The sequence below is a fragment of the Dipodomys spectabilis genome, unplaced genomic scaffold (genome assembly GCF_019054845.1).
Source record: "Dipodomys spectabilis isolate Male_0828 unplaced genomic scaffold, ASM1905484v1 ptg000532l, whole genome shotgun sequence".
NCBI classification, from domain to species: Eukaryota; Metazoa; Chordata; class Mammalia; order Rodentia; family Heteromyidae; genus Dipodomys; species Dipodomys spectabilis.
The window spans coordinates 644051-658380 of record NW_024871209.1 but is presented as its reverse complement, the minus strand read 5'-3'; the positions used below and the strand labels follow the sequence as shown (position 1 = coordinate 658380).

The following is a 14330-nucleotide window of genomic DNA, read 5'->3' as shown; positions in this document are numbered from 1 at the left end:
CCTTGGCCCCAGACTACTGCCTACAGCGCCCCCTTGTGGGCCTCCAGCTCTGCCTCTGCTGGCCTCACCTGGAGGTGGAGGCAAACATGCATGCCCAGTGAACGTCAAAGACATCTCTCCAGTGTTGGCTCTAGAAACTCCCACCCTGCCTCGCTGTTCCCACAACCCTCCAGTCCTTCTCCACCTCGCCTTACACTCTTAAGTATTCTGAAGGCAGAAGGTAAGAGGAGGGCTGGACAAAAAATGGTTACAGCACAGAGCCAGACAAGAAGGGAAAGGGAAAGAAGGGGAAGGAAAAGGAAGGGAGGGAAGGAAGAGGAGGGAGAAGGGGAGAAGGAAGAAGAGGAAGGAAAAGGAAGAGAAGGGAAGGGAGGGAGGGAGAAGGGGAAGGGGAAGAAGGGGAAGCACCAGTTGGGGAGGAGCCAGGTTCTCAGTGACCATCCTTTGTCCAGTGTGCAAAGGAATCTTTTTTTTTTGGGGGGGGGGTCCCGTCATGGGGCCTGAACCCTGGGCCTGGGCGCTGTCCCTCAGCTCTTAGCTCAAGGCTAGCACGCTACCACTTGAGCCATAGCACCACTTCCGGCTTTTTTTTTCTGCTTATGTGGTGCTGAGGAATCGAACCCAGGGCCTCAGGCATGCGAGGCAAGCGCTCTACCACTGAGCCACCTTCCCAGCCCCTGCAAAGGAATCTTGTTCACCCCAACAGTGGAACAACCAACACACCCAGGCCCAAATGGTGGGGACAGCCCCCGGGAAGGGTGTGAGGTTCACAGAAACCCTGGGAAGGGTGTGAGGTTCACAGAAACCCTGGGAAGGGTGTGAGGTTCACAGAAACCGGACCTGGGACAAAAAAATTGGTTCGCTATCATCAAATACCCACGGGTGCCTGACCGCGCTGCCACGGTAATCCTGGGGGACCTCACAAGGTGTGCCACGCTGACTGAGGAGAGCACGGCCTTCCTGACTCCACAGGCAATGTCCTGTAGCCCCAGCCCCATGGCGACTCACCCAACCCCACCACGCACCGGCTCCGTCCCCACACACCACATTTAATCCTTCTAATAGCCTAAACATAGAAACCAGTCTTATTTCATGTCAGGAATTAAAAAGTGCTCTTTTCAGGTTATTAGAGACAGTAACACAGGCAGGCTGGCTCCAGGTTGTGGCAGAGGTGAGGAAAGCTAGAAAACTCCTACTCACCCATAGCAACCCACCTGAAGCTCAGGGGACCCCAGTGCCAATCAGAGGACCTAGGATTGGGGCCCAGGACATGGAGCTGGGGCACGGGAAGTGGAGCTGGGGCATGGGAAGTGGAGCTGGGGCATGGGAAGTGGAGCTGGGGCATGGGAAGTGGAGCTGGGGCACGGGAAGTGGAGCTGGGGCACGGGAAGTGGAGCTGGGGCACGGGAAGTGGAGCTGGGGCACGGGAAGTGGAGCTGGGGCATGGGAAGTGGAGCTGGGGCATGGGAAGTGGAGCTGGGGCACGGGAAGTGGAGCTGGGGCACGGGAAGTGGAGCTGGGGCATGGGAAGTGGAGCTGGGGCATGGGAAGTGGAGCTGGGGCATGGGAAGTGGAGCTGGGGCTCAGGGTGATAGGGCACTAGCCTTGAGCAAAAGAGTCCAGGGACAGCGCCCAGGCCCAGAGCTCACGCCCCACAACAAAAACAAAACAACCAGGGACTTGCACATGTGTATGTCTGCAGAGACAAGAGGGAAATCAGAAGACACCTGAACCCACCACAGATCCATACACGGAGACACGTGAACCTTCCACAGAGCATCCACACAAAGCAGACACGGGACCACCACGGAGCCTCCACACAGGGGATCACACCACGTCTTCAGGTCTGCAGCCTGGTTCTGTCCATTGGTGATTCAGCGCCCCTGTCCCTGCCTGGCTGGCAACCTGAGTTTCGGCGCCATGAGAAGTGGCACTGTGGCTGGGGATGGGTGCCCACGGCAGGAAGAGTGCTCGCTCCGTGAGGAGCTTTGCCCACTGCGGCCTCACAGGAGGCCTCCTGAGTGAGCGGGCGATGCACAGGAGTGCTGGCGCTTCTGAGCCGTCCTCGTGCGTCTTGAGAGCCAACAGGTTCAGCAACTTCTAATGACTCTGCAGGGCCACGGGGCGGGCAAAGCACAGGGCCAGCTGGGAGAAATGGCCTACCGACAAACACGTGGGCAAGCTCACAGCACAGACCCCACCCAGCACATTTGCTCCTTCTGAACACGCATGCTGTCAGGTGACTTATCACTGACTGACAGCTTTCCCCTTCCTTTAGGAGGAAAGCACTGATGTGTCTCTAGTAAGTAAAGCCATTGATTTAATGAAACACAGTGCCTCACACCGTTCATAAGTCTAATTCAAAATATAAATGAGAGCCAAGCACCAGTGGCTCAGGCCTGTAATCGTAGCTACTCAATGAGATCAGAAGGTTCAAAGCCAGCCTGGGGAGCAAAGCCCACAAGGCTCCATCTACAAAATGACCAGCAAAAAGCTAGGCTGGTGGTGTGATTCATGTGGTGAATACCATCCTAGCAAGCATGAAGCTCTGAGTTCAAAGCCCAATACACACACACACACACACACACACACACACACACACACACAGGTATCAGTACAGCTAAGAGATTGCTGTGTACTTCCTTCCTTAGGATTTGCAAAACTAAATCCAGTGCCAGCTGCCAGGAGCTTTCCCCTCATCCTGTTGTCTAGGTACCCAACACCCCTCAACTGAGATGCAAATCTCAGACCCAAGTCAAATGAAGGGCTCTTGCTGTGTCTTCCTTGCTGGTGTTTCTCTATGCTCTCCTTCCTTGAAGCCAAAGGCACCGCACTACGGGTACACCCCAACTGCACTGTCCCTGAGGTCTGACCTTGGGACTCTCAAGGCCATGCCTGACACCCAGACTTCAGTCTGTATGTCTCTGACAGCTGCTGGCCAATGACCATAGCCTCCACTTCCTGTCACTGGTCCCATGACCAGCTAGCCCCACAGTGCTCTTTGGGGTGGGAGTTGAGCTGAGGCTAGGCCAGGAATGTGGCCCAAGACTCGGGAAGTCAATCCCTGTGTGAACACAGGTGACTCCTGACCATTAAGCAGCTACAAACACAGAACTAACTACGTCCAAGAAGCCTCAAGTCGCCCCTTGAAACCCCAGCCTTTTCTGCCCTAACCCTTAAGCCCTCATTAACCCCAGCAGTCAGGAGCTGGGCAATGGAAGCGGCGGCCCAGCTCAGCAGCCCCTTCTCAGGAGCTGGGTGCCCCCCTGTGCGGTTCTGGGCATCTCTGTTCTCAGTCACTGTGCCCCCAGGCCAGCTCTCAGGGAAGAGCCAGCCCTTAAGTGGCCTGTGGAGGGGATAGAGACACCCCCAGGCTTTGTGGTCACCCACAGTGCTGGTCCTCCTTGAGGGTCCTTTTGTCCCTTGAAAGAACAGAGCCACGGAAACGTCTATAAGCTTCGCAGAATTATCTGGGCCCTCGATGAAGAACCATGCCCCAGGCAGGGCTCCGGCATCCAACTCTCCCCTGAGTGGCCCTGGTCATGTCACCCCAGCTCGTCTGCCTCCCCATCTCCCTGGAGGTCCAGGGGGTGGAGGCCACACATGCCCCACACAGCCAGCTTTACCCTGAGGATCCACCAGGCCTCCTGGTGGTCAAACAGCTTCTACCATGGGGTTGGGGCAGAAGGGTGCAGGGCAGCTGCCACCACCCTGCTTCCAGGAAGAAAGCACACAGGCTTCCCAGCGAGCGCCTGGAGATTACGGCCTCTGGACACAGGTCTCCAAACTCACACATACCCGAGTGGGCATGTGCCACTGAGCAAGGGCCACCCGGACCCCCAGGAGAAGCTCTGTCTCATCAAATTCTTACTCGCAACATTTGCCACATAAAGTAATATTCACAAGTTCCAAGAACTAAGGTCCTACCGTGGGGGGAGGGGCATTATTCAGCTTCAACAGTTACCAGTTAGACACCTGTCTCCACCGGGTCCTAACAGAAACTTACGCAGCTGCCACTCTGCAGTGGCCCTGCCCCCCTCCGCCCTGGTCCTGGCCAGCCACCCCCTCGCTCATCTCCGTGCCCCTCCACAGCCACCTTTGCCTGTTGCCAGCAAGAAATTCTTCAGTACTTTCCAAAAACTGTGCAACTGCTCCTAAAGACACAGCTTCAAGGGGCAGAGGTCCTGAGCCCCGGGGCTCTGGCCCCTGCCAGCTCACTCCACCAGCAAACACGGTGCGTCCTCAGTCTGCAGGGTTTGTGGTGTCACCCGCCTGCGACACACAGGTTCCTGGCTCAGATATCTTCTTTTTCATCAATGAAGCACAAGCAAGCTGGCTTGAGGACTGACCGCTAACTAAACACAGAATGCTCTGGTTTAGAGCCCGCCCCAAAAGAGAAGCGCAGAGCCGTGGCCCACCCAGCCAGATCCCTGAAACCAGGGAGACCTGATCTCCACACACCCCTGGGGGCTCCCAGGGACCAGGAGAGGGGAAATGCAAACCAAAGCCCCCACGGCCAACTGCCTTCAGTCCTGCCAGCTGGCTGTTGACGAAGACAAGGTCGAAGAAACCTGACCCCAGAGCCAGCGCCGTGAGTGGATTGATCGGGAAGTGCTGTTTTGGGAAATGGTTTGTCCCTACCTTCGAAATGTCAAACCCTGAGTTACCAGGTGACTCAGAATAACTCTAGTGAGCCTATCAAGTAAGGGCCGGGCACATGTGCAGACTCAAAGATGTACACGCAAATGCCTAGGACAGCACTATCCTTAAGAGCCAAAAAGTGGCAGCAGCCCAAAAGCCCATCAACTATGAAGGGACAAAAAACGTGGTATCTAATGTTCTATATGATGGAATATTATCTGCACGTGAAAAATGATGACTCCTAATTTCATGCTACAACTTGGATTAAAATGTTAAGCTAAATGAAGAAAACTAGTCATAAAAGCTGGTATATTTACATGATTGCATTTTTACTAACTGCCAGGGCCCGTGGGGAAGGAAGGAGGGAGGTGCCCGCCTAGGGGGTGGGGGTTCTTTCTTCAGAACAATTAGACTGTGAGCAAATGAGACTCTAACGAGACTGTGATGTGGCTGCCCAGTCCTGCCAGCGCACGCAGCACCCCTGATTTTTACACATTTTATGGGATGTGAATTCTATCTCAACAAAGCTACTGTGTAGGAACCTACAGTCGTACATTTATTGGGCTGAGTAGTATTTCCTCCAAACTCCACATCCTTCCTAGCACCTCCAGTTGTGATCTTATTTAGAAACAGGGTCACCTCAGGTGTCCCTACTTAAGGGGAGGAGCGACGGTTTGGGGAGGCCCTTAATTAACCAGTGCGACGGATGTCCTAAGAAAAGAGGAGGCCAGGGCAGATGAACCATGGTAACAGGGACAGAGACTAGAATAAGACACCCACAAGCCAGGGGCACCCCCCCCCAGAGGCTTCCGAGAAACAGGGCCCGGCCAACACCACAACTGTGAGAGAACACACTTCTGTCGTAAGCCACCAGAGGAAACGTGTGCATGTGCATGTGTGTGTGCATGTGGATGCGCACATGCAGATGGATGGATGGACGGATGGATGGATGGATGGATGGATGGATGGATGGACGGATGGATGGATGGATGATATATACACACATATATTATGAGTCAACAAGTTGACTTGTGATTATCAGACAAATACACCAAACAAAAGCCAAGGGCTGTCCAACGGGAGATCTGAACTAAGGTTCAGAAAGCAGCCTGGGATGCAGGAAGAAGGCAGCATGTTTCATATTCGCCTATGTTTGAGTCCTGGGTGTCCTGTTCATTTGAGCACATGTGAGAATGAAATGCGCCCCCTTTCCCTTCCCCTCCCGGCCTGTCAGCGTGAAGCCAGGCCACTCACAGGCCACATGGAATGACCAGGCCAGAGTTAAACGAGCCTGGGCTCGAGGCTCACTCGGCTGCTGAGGGCAGGCGGTGCGGGAGAGCCTCCTGGCCAGCACCCTGCCTTCCCTCTCCTGGCTCTGATCCCAGGGATGGGCCCAAGAATGGCACCGCCATCCACTTGCAGGTGATGCCAGGCCACTGCTCCCCATATCACGCGGTAGGTAATCCTGGCTCAGAGGGGCTGTGCAGCCCCAAGTCTACCAAGGCTTCACCTCCAATCCCACAGTGCGCCAACTGTGGGGCCTTTCAGGGTCTCCCCTAGATATGGGGTTAACAGCGATGTCCTCCTGGTAAGTGATTACCTGACAGCAATAGGCTAATACTGGGTCAAAGGGTTCACTGAGTAACTACGAGGCACCCTGAAATTTTACAGGCTTTACTATCACCACCAATACCATCACCCCCTTGTCCATCAGCCCCTGCCTCCTGACCACCAGACTCACCACTGTCATGTCAGGATCACTACGACCACCTCTGCTACCACCATCACCACCATTATCACCATCACTACCACCCACCACCGTCGCTACCATCCGTCACCACTATCAGCACCATCACCACCACCACCATCATCAATATCATAGGCATCATCACTACCATCACCTCCACCTCCACCGTGATCACCATGATCACCACCACTATTATCACCACCATCGCTATCAATAACCATCATCACCATCATTACCCTATCACCTCCACTACCACCATCGATATCATAGCCATCATCATCGCCACTACTACCATCACCACTAGCCATCATCACCTCCACCATCACCACTACCATTACCAACATCACTATCACACCGCCACCATCACATCAAAACACCACCACAGTCTAGGTGGAAAGACAGGAAACAGAGAGGGCTCTGAGCCCCAACTCCTTAGGCTCTGTTCAGTATAGAAGGCCAAGAGCACAAGAACAAAACAGATGACACCATCTTCATACATCTTCTTTCTTTTCTGGTACAGGGATTGAATCCAAAGCCCTGAACTTGCTAAGCAAGCGCTCTACCATTAGCAATAATCCCACTACTTCTATCTTTGTTTCTGAGATAGTCTCACTACCTTGCCCAAACTGGCCTCACACTCACAATTCTCCTGCCTCTGCCTCCAGAGGAACAGGAATTATAGGCATACCCCACCACACCTACTTGTTCATGTGTCTTGAAGGTTGACGATTTCAACCTCCAAAAACTATGCAGACCAGGAGGTGCTGGTGGCATGATGGGCTTTGCCCATCTCAAGATTCCATTTGCCAGGCCGGGCAGGGCTCATCGGGTGACTACAGCCGCTGCCTTGCGCAGTCCAGCACTCCATTAAGTGGAGTCACAATGCTTGTCTGACATCTCGGATATGCCAGTTCCCATAAAGCCACAAGCAACAGGGAAGCACAAGTCCTCTTTTCCTGAATGACTCTGATGACATCTGCCAGACAGGCCCTGCCCAGAGCCCAGCAAGGACCTAGTCCCATGCCCCTCCCTGAAGGAAGAGCGGGGAAGGCTCAGTCGATAGAGTGGGCCACGGCCCCAGGGCTGACTGGGCAGGGAGCTCAGGAAAGCTGCCCGGAGCAAAGGATGAAGACTGGCCCAATGCACTGACCAAGACGCCAGCCCTTGGCTGCACATTGGCTGAACTTTCCACTTCCCTGGTCCCTTGACACTGACTAGATGATATGCAGATAGCATTGCTAAATCTCAGCTGTGAAAACAGGGTCTCTGGTGAGGAAGGAGAGGGGCTGTGGACAGAAGACATGAGGCCAGACTCACACCTAGGTCCTGGCCCTCTCCTTCCTGTCATCCTTACAACTCCATGTGGATCCTGGAGAGACCCAGTCTGGCCCATCTATCTGTAGGCAGCTCATGGATACCCACCAGCCCAGTCCACGTAGGCTATTCGTGCCAGGGCATGGGTGGCTGGGACAGCAGTGGACACACTGGCCAAAATGACTTTCTTGCCCAGGTTCTCAGGCACTTTGAGATGCCTGGGCAAGAAAGCTGCTTTTACACGCCCACATGGCTGCTCGCTCAGGCCGGCTCCCCCTCATGACACATGCTGACTGTGGCTCTCCTGGGCCCCCAGCTCCAGCAGGGGCGTGGAGAGAACAGCTGCCCCCACCCATCACCTGAGCGCTGGCAGAGGAAGTGACGCAGAATCAGATGGCTGCCCTGGGGAGAGCTAGTGTCTCAGGGCCTTTAGCTGAGCCATGAGCCGAGTCTGGGGAGGCCAGTCAAGGTCACAAAGGGCAAAGAAGAGGCCCAGCTCATGCCCTAAGATGCACATGTATTTTAGTAAGTGGATTTGTCGTAGGCAGAGCCTGGGCAAAGGCAGGAAGGCATGGAGGCCTGCCAAGCCCATGGATAGGTCTGGAGGGCTGAAGAGACAAAAGCCTGTGGATTTCTCTATCCCCCTCTCTAGCTGGATGGTTTCAACAATAACACTTCTTTAGGAATACTAAAAGGCAATGCAATTAAAAAAGATGAAGTGGAACGGAGGAAAGTTGGTCTGAACAGAAGCATCTGAAAGACGAAGGTCTCCAGGGAAGTGGATTTTGTCAAAAGCCTCTGCCTTCAGCTCAAAACCAGCCCCAAGTAGTTGCCGGGAAAAACTGGGGGTGTGTCCCCCTCAAGGCAAGAGTCACGGAGGGGCTGACCACAGAGGTATCAGGAGCACAGTCGCACACTCCCGTGGATGCCACAATTATTAGCGAATGCATTTTTTTTTTTTTTTTTTTTTTTTTTTTGGGTCCGGTCGTGAGGCTTGAACTCTGGGCCTGGGCGCTGTCCCTTAGCTCTTCAGCTCAAGGCTAGCGCTCTACCACTTGAGCCATAGCGCTACTTCTGGCTTTTTTCTTTTTGCTTATGTGGTGCTGGGGAATCGAACCCAGGGCCTCAGGCATGCAAGGCAAGCGCTCTACCACTGAGCCACCTTCCCAGCCCCCAGCGAATGCATTTTTAAAACGTTATCTTGCAAAGCTACAGAAACGCTCCAAGAATAGCACAACGAGCTCTCATCTGGATTCACTAACTGCACCAATTTTCCCCCACCTGCCTTACCCAGTCAGAAAGACACATTTCCATATAGACGCATCTAGTTCTACGGAATTCCACGACATTGCACGCCAAAGGCTATGACTTTGATGTCTTAAGACCAAGGACCTTAGAAAAATCACACTCTCAACAGTGCTCTTTATCTGTGGGTTCTCAAACCACCATGGATCAAGTGTATTTTTTAATGCTTGCATCTGTACTGACATATAAACCTTTTCCTGACCCTCATTCTCTAGGACTGCAGCCCCGGGCTCTTCACACAGCTGGGTGTGACCTGGACATGATTTGAAGCACACAGAGGCACTTCCCTAGGTTGTAGGCCAATGGCACACACCCTTATAGGCAGGACCACAGGAGGCTTGAGGTTGGTCTCTGAAAGTTTTCTGGAACTCATCCCCTGTGGATACCAACAGAGGACTGTACAGGTATCAAAATCAGAAATTTTACATTGATCATGTCACCATTCAAATGTCACCACCTATCACAACTGTCCTACACAGCAGAATGATTCCTCTCCATGTTGCAGGTCCAAGAGCGCTTCTGAAGAGCAGCTGTACACAGGATGCAGGTGTCTGCCAGGCTCACTCAGAATAGCTAAGTGTAAACGGAGAACACAATTCGATCAAGAATGACCACCGCTATCGGAGAAGGCACTGTCCTTGGCAGGAAGAAGGGAGCCTGGGACAGCGACAGAGAGTTAGGAATCCTCCGCTGATGCTAGGCCTAGTCTTTGGCTCAAGTTTAGGAAATCGGAAGCCAGGAGACGTCAGGCACGACGGCCCTCCGTCCCTGGGAACAGAGAGTGGAGCAAAGCAGGCCCACAGTACAGACAGCTAGGGACTGGGCTCTCACCTCTTCCTGCTGAGTCACAGTGGAAAGGCCGCACTTGCTGTGAACCTGTGTCCCCATCTGAAAAGCCACAGCTTTACATCGAAACCTTCTGAAGCAGCGAAACATGCTTCCAGTTAGCACAGACTCTGCTGACAGTGTCCTGTGCCCATCTTCATCTCTCTGGTCCCTTAGCACCCATGAACTAGACCCTTACCACCCAACACCCAGGAGGCCCCAGCCTGTCAAGGATCAGTGCTTTCTGTGCTCCATTCACAGGCCTATGCGGTCCACAAGTCCCTGGCCACTCCCTCTACCTCGTCCCTCCCTACCCAGCCCCACGTGCCCTTGACCTTGACAATCCCCACAGCTTTCGCAGACTAAGCCTGGGCCCCTTGCTGCCCTGAGGTTAAGGATGAGGCCTTCCTTCCCTCCGCTTCCCTTACCATAGGCCCACACTCTCAAAGTCTTCCCTGCTGCCAAGACAGTCAAGACGAAAGCAATACCAATAGTGGGTATGGGGCATTCTGCAGCAGACTCCTGAGTCCACAAAGCCTCAGAGAAGGCAGGGCACTTGCCCAAAGTCACACCGCTCATGTGTGATAGAACCTATTAAGCACAAAGTATCTGACCAAACACTAAAGTCATAGATAAACAGCGGGCTTGTCCACCTGAGACCTAGTGAAGAAGATTATTGAATACTGACCTCCCACCCAGGAGAGGCCAAGAGAAAAGACCAGTTTTTTCAGAGCAGTAGCTCCAGGATCTACATGCTGAGCTGCCTGGAAGGGAGTATGGGGGCAGAGAGCCAGGAGGAGGCCTGAGTCTTTGATGGGAGATAAAGAATATGGTGAAGCTGGATATGAACGTTGTAAGAGGTGGTTTGGAGCCCACCAGAATGGGGACAGGCAAGTTCCTATGCTTGGGTTAAGCTTTATTGTGCATCTTTATCTTTCTAAGATCCTTATCACCCCAGTCAGGGGTGACTCTTTCACAGAAAGAGGAAGCTGCACCCTTTCAACTCAGGATGGGGTAGCAGGGTCAAAGAGATCAGAAGCTGGCAGAGGAGATACTATCTCCATGGTTACCAGCAGAGAGAATGAGGCTCACAACAGGGAGATGATTCCACTAAACCCAGCCTTTAAATACAGATGTGCCAGGCAGCAGAGCTCCGTGGGTGGCGAACCCACTGGGTGAACTTCAAAGCAGTACTGACAGCCAGGAAGGCTTGGCCCATTTTTAAATAGGCAGCAAGAACTCAGGCCTTGTGCTCAGGAGTGGCTGCCCTGCCTGGGCACTCACCAACATCCTGAAACCACAAAGGGAACTGGCCCTGGAGAAGGTACTGGAAGACAGGTGTCAGTCTTAACAAAGAGGAAATTACTTTAAGAACCAGCGAGGAACAGAACAGAGTTGGAGGGGATTTTAAGAAAAGCCCAAGTTCTGCTCTGTACAAATGGTCCTGGAGGCTGAGGTAATGTCTAACACCAAATACCCAGAGAAGCAGGATTTGAACCCAGCCTCTGAACTCCCATTGCTCACACTGGTCTTCCTCATACCTTGTCTTGTGAAGGGCATTATCACCGACCCGTGCAGCGGAACAAGGACCTGGGACTTCTGTGCGGGAGGCAGTCAGGGCTCATCCACCCCGCCTGCCCTTAACAGCTGTGAGGCTCTCATGAGTGGCGTGGCTTCTGTGTCCTGAGGGCCTGCTCGGTGACAGCCATTCACTGCCGACCCCCACAGCCCAGGCTGGGGCTGCCACACTGACTGCTGGGCTCCGTGGACAGCAGGGACCCCTGGGCTCTCCCTCAAACATCGCAACCTACCTCCAGGCCCCCACCTTCACCAGACCAGACAGCCAGGGCTCTGACCTGCCTCAGGACGCCACGTACCAGCCACACCAGGACCTTCTACCCATGCCACCTCAACCCCAGTCAGTCACAAGCACAGGACGGAAGATGACACTGAGACACCACGTCCACTTCCCGTGCACCTGCCCACCCCTCGACACCAAAGTCACTGCAGCCCTGCCCCTTCCGCCTCTGGCCCCGCCTTGAGCCCATGTCCTGGCCCCTCCCACTTCCAGGGCCCGCCCACCTCCTTGCCTTCTAGCCCCACCCTTTGGCATAAATAGTCACGCCCCCAGACAGGGATTAAACTCATGTTCTTTATCTTTGTGTGGGTGAGTACCTGTCCCCTGCCTTGGACTCAGGGCCTGGGCACTGTCCCTGAGCTTTTGTGCACGAGGCTGGTGCTCCACCACTTGAACCACAGCTCCACTTCTGGCTTTTTGCTGGTTAGTTGGAGATAAGAATCTCACAGATTTCCCTGTCTAGCTGGCTTCCCCCTAAGATCCTCAGATCTCAGCCTCCTGAGTGGCTAGGATTACAGGGAGCACTAGCACCCAGGTATACCTTATTTTTTAATTGAGAGAACTGGTTACCTTCAGGTAAGCAGCTTTTACTACCACACTCTCCGGGGAGACCTCCACTTACCTCACCTCCACCCAGCTCACATGCCCGTCTCCTGCCTCCAAGCTCCTTGTTCTGGACCCTAGTTCCTTCCTATCATGAGGGAGGGGCTGTTCATAGATGCCCCCTCACTACCTGTCTGGGATTGGAGAGGCCACTCCAATTATCCATTGGTTATCAGTTGGTAATTCAATGAAATCAATAAATCATCAATACAATCAATCAATGAAAACCTGGTTTTTCAGGCCAGAAACCCATCCCAAGCCAGCCAGCAACTGGTGAAGCCTCCAGAATGGTTGCCTCTTCTAATCAGGTTACCAAGTTGGTACAGTGTGTTCCCAGGAAAAAATAAAACCAGAATGTATATTCAGAGGATTCAACAAAAACGAACATTAAAAAGGTGTTTTAGAAACCTTTTGATCTTTTGCATGAAATGAAATCTTGCCAGGAAATGCCCACAAAGCTGCCTCCCCCTCCTTTCCATTCCAGGCTCACTGTAACCCTCCCACAACCGTCGAACCTCTCTGCCTGCTGGCTTCCTCCTCCTGACCCTGTGTGTGAGAAGCTGAGGAAGTGTGCACATACACGCAGGGAGATGTGTGTGCGCACACATACAGTGCTCAGTAAACTCAACATCCCGGAGGGGAGGGATTGTCTGAGCCCCAGGAGTGAGGCCCCGCCCATCTACCACTACCTGTCCCCTTGCCCTTCTTGAAACCCCCAGACGCTGACAAGAAGACAACACGGCAAAGCCAGAACCCCACAGGAAACTAGGCCTCTCACCAACCACCGCTGCATACACAGCCCACCCCTGCTCATTGTGCCAGCGACTGGGGACAAGGAAGTGGCCCAGGACGGCCCCAAGTCAGGTAGCATGTGTTTCCTAGGCCCAGAAGCAGCAGCTGAACAGAGAGCTGTCATTTAGAAAAGCCCACTTTGTGCCAGGCATGTGCTGATCATGCTTCATCTCACTAAGCCCCCTTGTAAAACGGGTCCCCATTGGACAGATAAGGACACTGAGGCTCAAGAAGATGAAGTCACGGGCTGGGAAGGTGGCTCAGTGGTAGAGTGCTTGCCTTGCACGCATGAGGCCCTGGGTTCAATTCCTCAACACCACATAAGCAAAAAAGAAAAAAACCAGAAGTGGCGCTGTGGCTCAAGTGGTAGAGTGCTAGCCTTGAGCTGAAGAGCTGAGGGACAGCGCCCAGCCCAGAGTTCAGGCCCCTGGACCGGACCAAAAAAAAAAAAAGAAGAAGAAGAAGAAGAAGATGGAAGTCATTTGTCCAAGATCCAAAGCTTGAAGTAAATGGCATGGTCAGAAATTTAAGGTCTCGCCGGATGCCAGTGGCTCACACCTGTCATCCTAGCTACTCAGGAGGCTGAGAGCTGAAGATCATGGTTCAAAGCCAGCCAGGACAGGAAAGTCTGTGACACTCTTATCTCCAATAAAATCAGAAAACTGGAATTGATTCTGTGGCTCAAGTGATAGAGCGCTAGCCTTGAGCTGAAGAGCTGAGGGACAGCGCCACAACCCAAAAAATAAAAGAAAAAGAAAAGAAATTTAAGGCCACTTCCTAGCTGCCCAGAAGAGGGCATCTGTTCTGTTTTCCATCCCTCAGAGTGGCATAAGGGCTGGTTTGCCAGAAGATTTCCAAGAGTGTGCACAGAGGTGACTAGCCAGGCTCCTTCCTGAACACCAAGCCCAAGCCTCCAAAAATGAAGCATATTGTCAAAAATATCTGTAAATCAGGAGTTTCGCCATATTCCAGTATCATCAAAAAACCACCCACTCCAACCCCCCGCCGCAAACACTATTTCTGATAAGACTGCTACTTATCACATGTTGCCTCCACATAGGTTCTCATCAAATAAAGAAGTCAGAGTTGTTTATCAACACTCAAGAGAACACAGTGACACTTCCTTAGAACATGCTGTACATACAGAATGCTGTGTGTGTGTGTGTGTGTGTGTGTGTGTGTGTGTGTGTGTGTGTGTGTGTGTGTGTGTTGGTAGAGGAGCTTGAACTTGGAACCTCAATGGCC

The 14330-nt window shown here is 53.1% G+C and overlaps 1 protein-coding gene across 1 annotated transcript in view; it reads right to left on the bottom strand.

Moving 5' to 3' along the window:
• Jakmip1 (janus kinase and microtubule interacting protein 1) overlaps positions 1–11744 on the bottom strand; it is a 46367-nt gene extending 34623 nt beyond the window's left edge. The window contains exon 1 of the mRNA XM_042670314.1: positions 11644–11744. The gene's annotated coding sequence lies outside the window, so the exon portion shown is untranslated. The remainder of the gene's footprint in view (positions 1–11643) is intronic.
• Positions 11745–14330: the final 2586 nt, after the last annotated feature.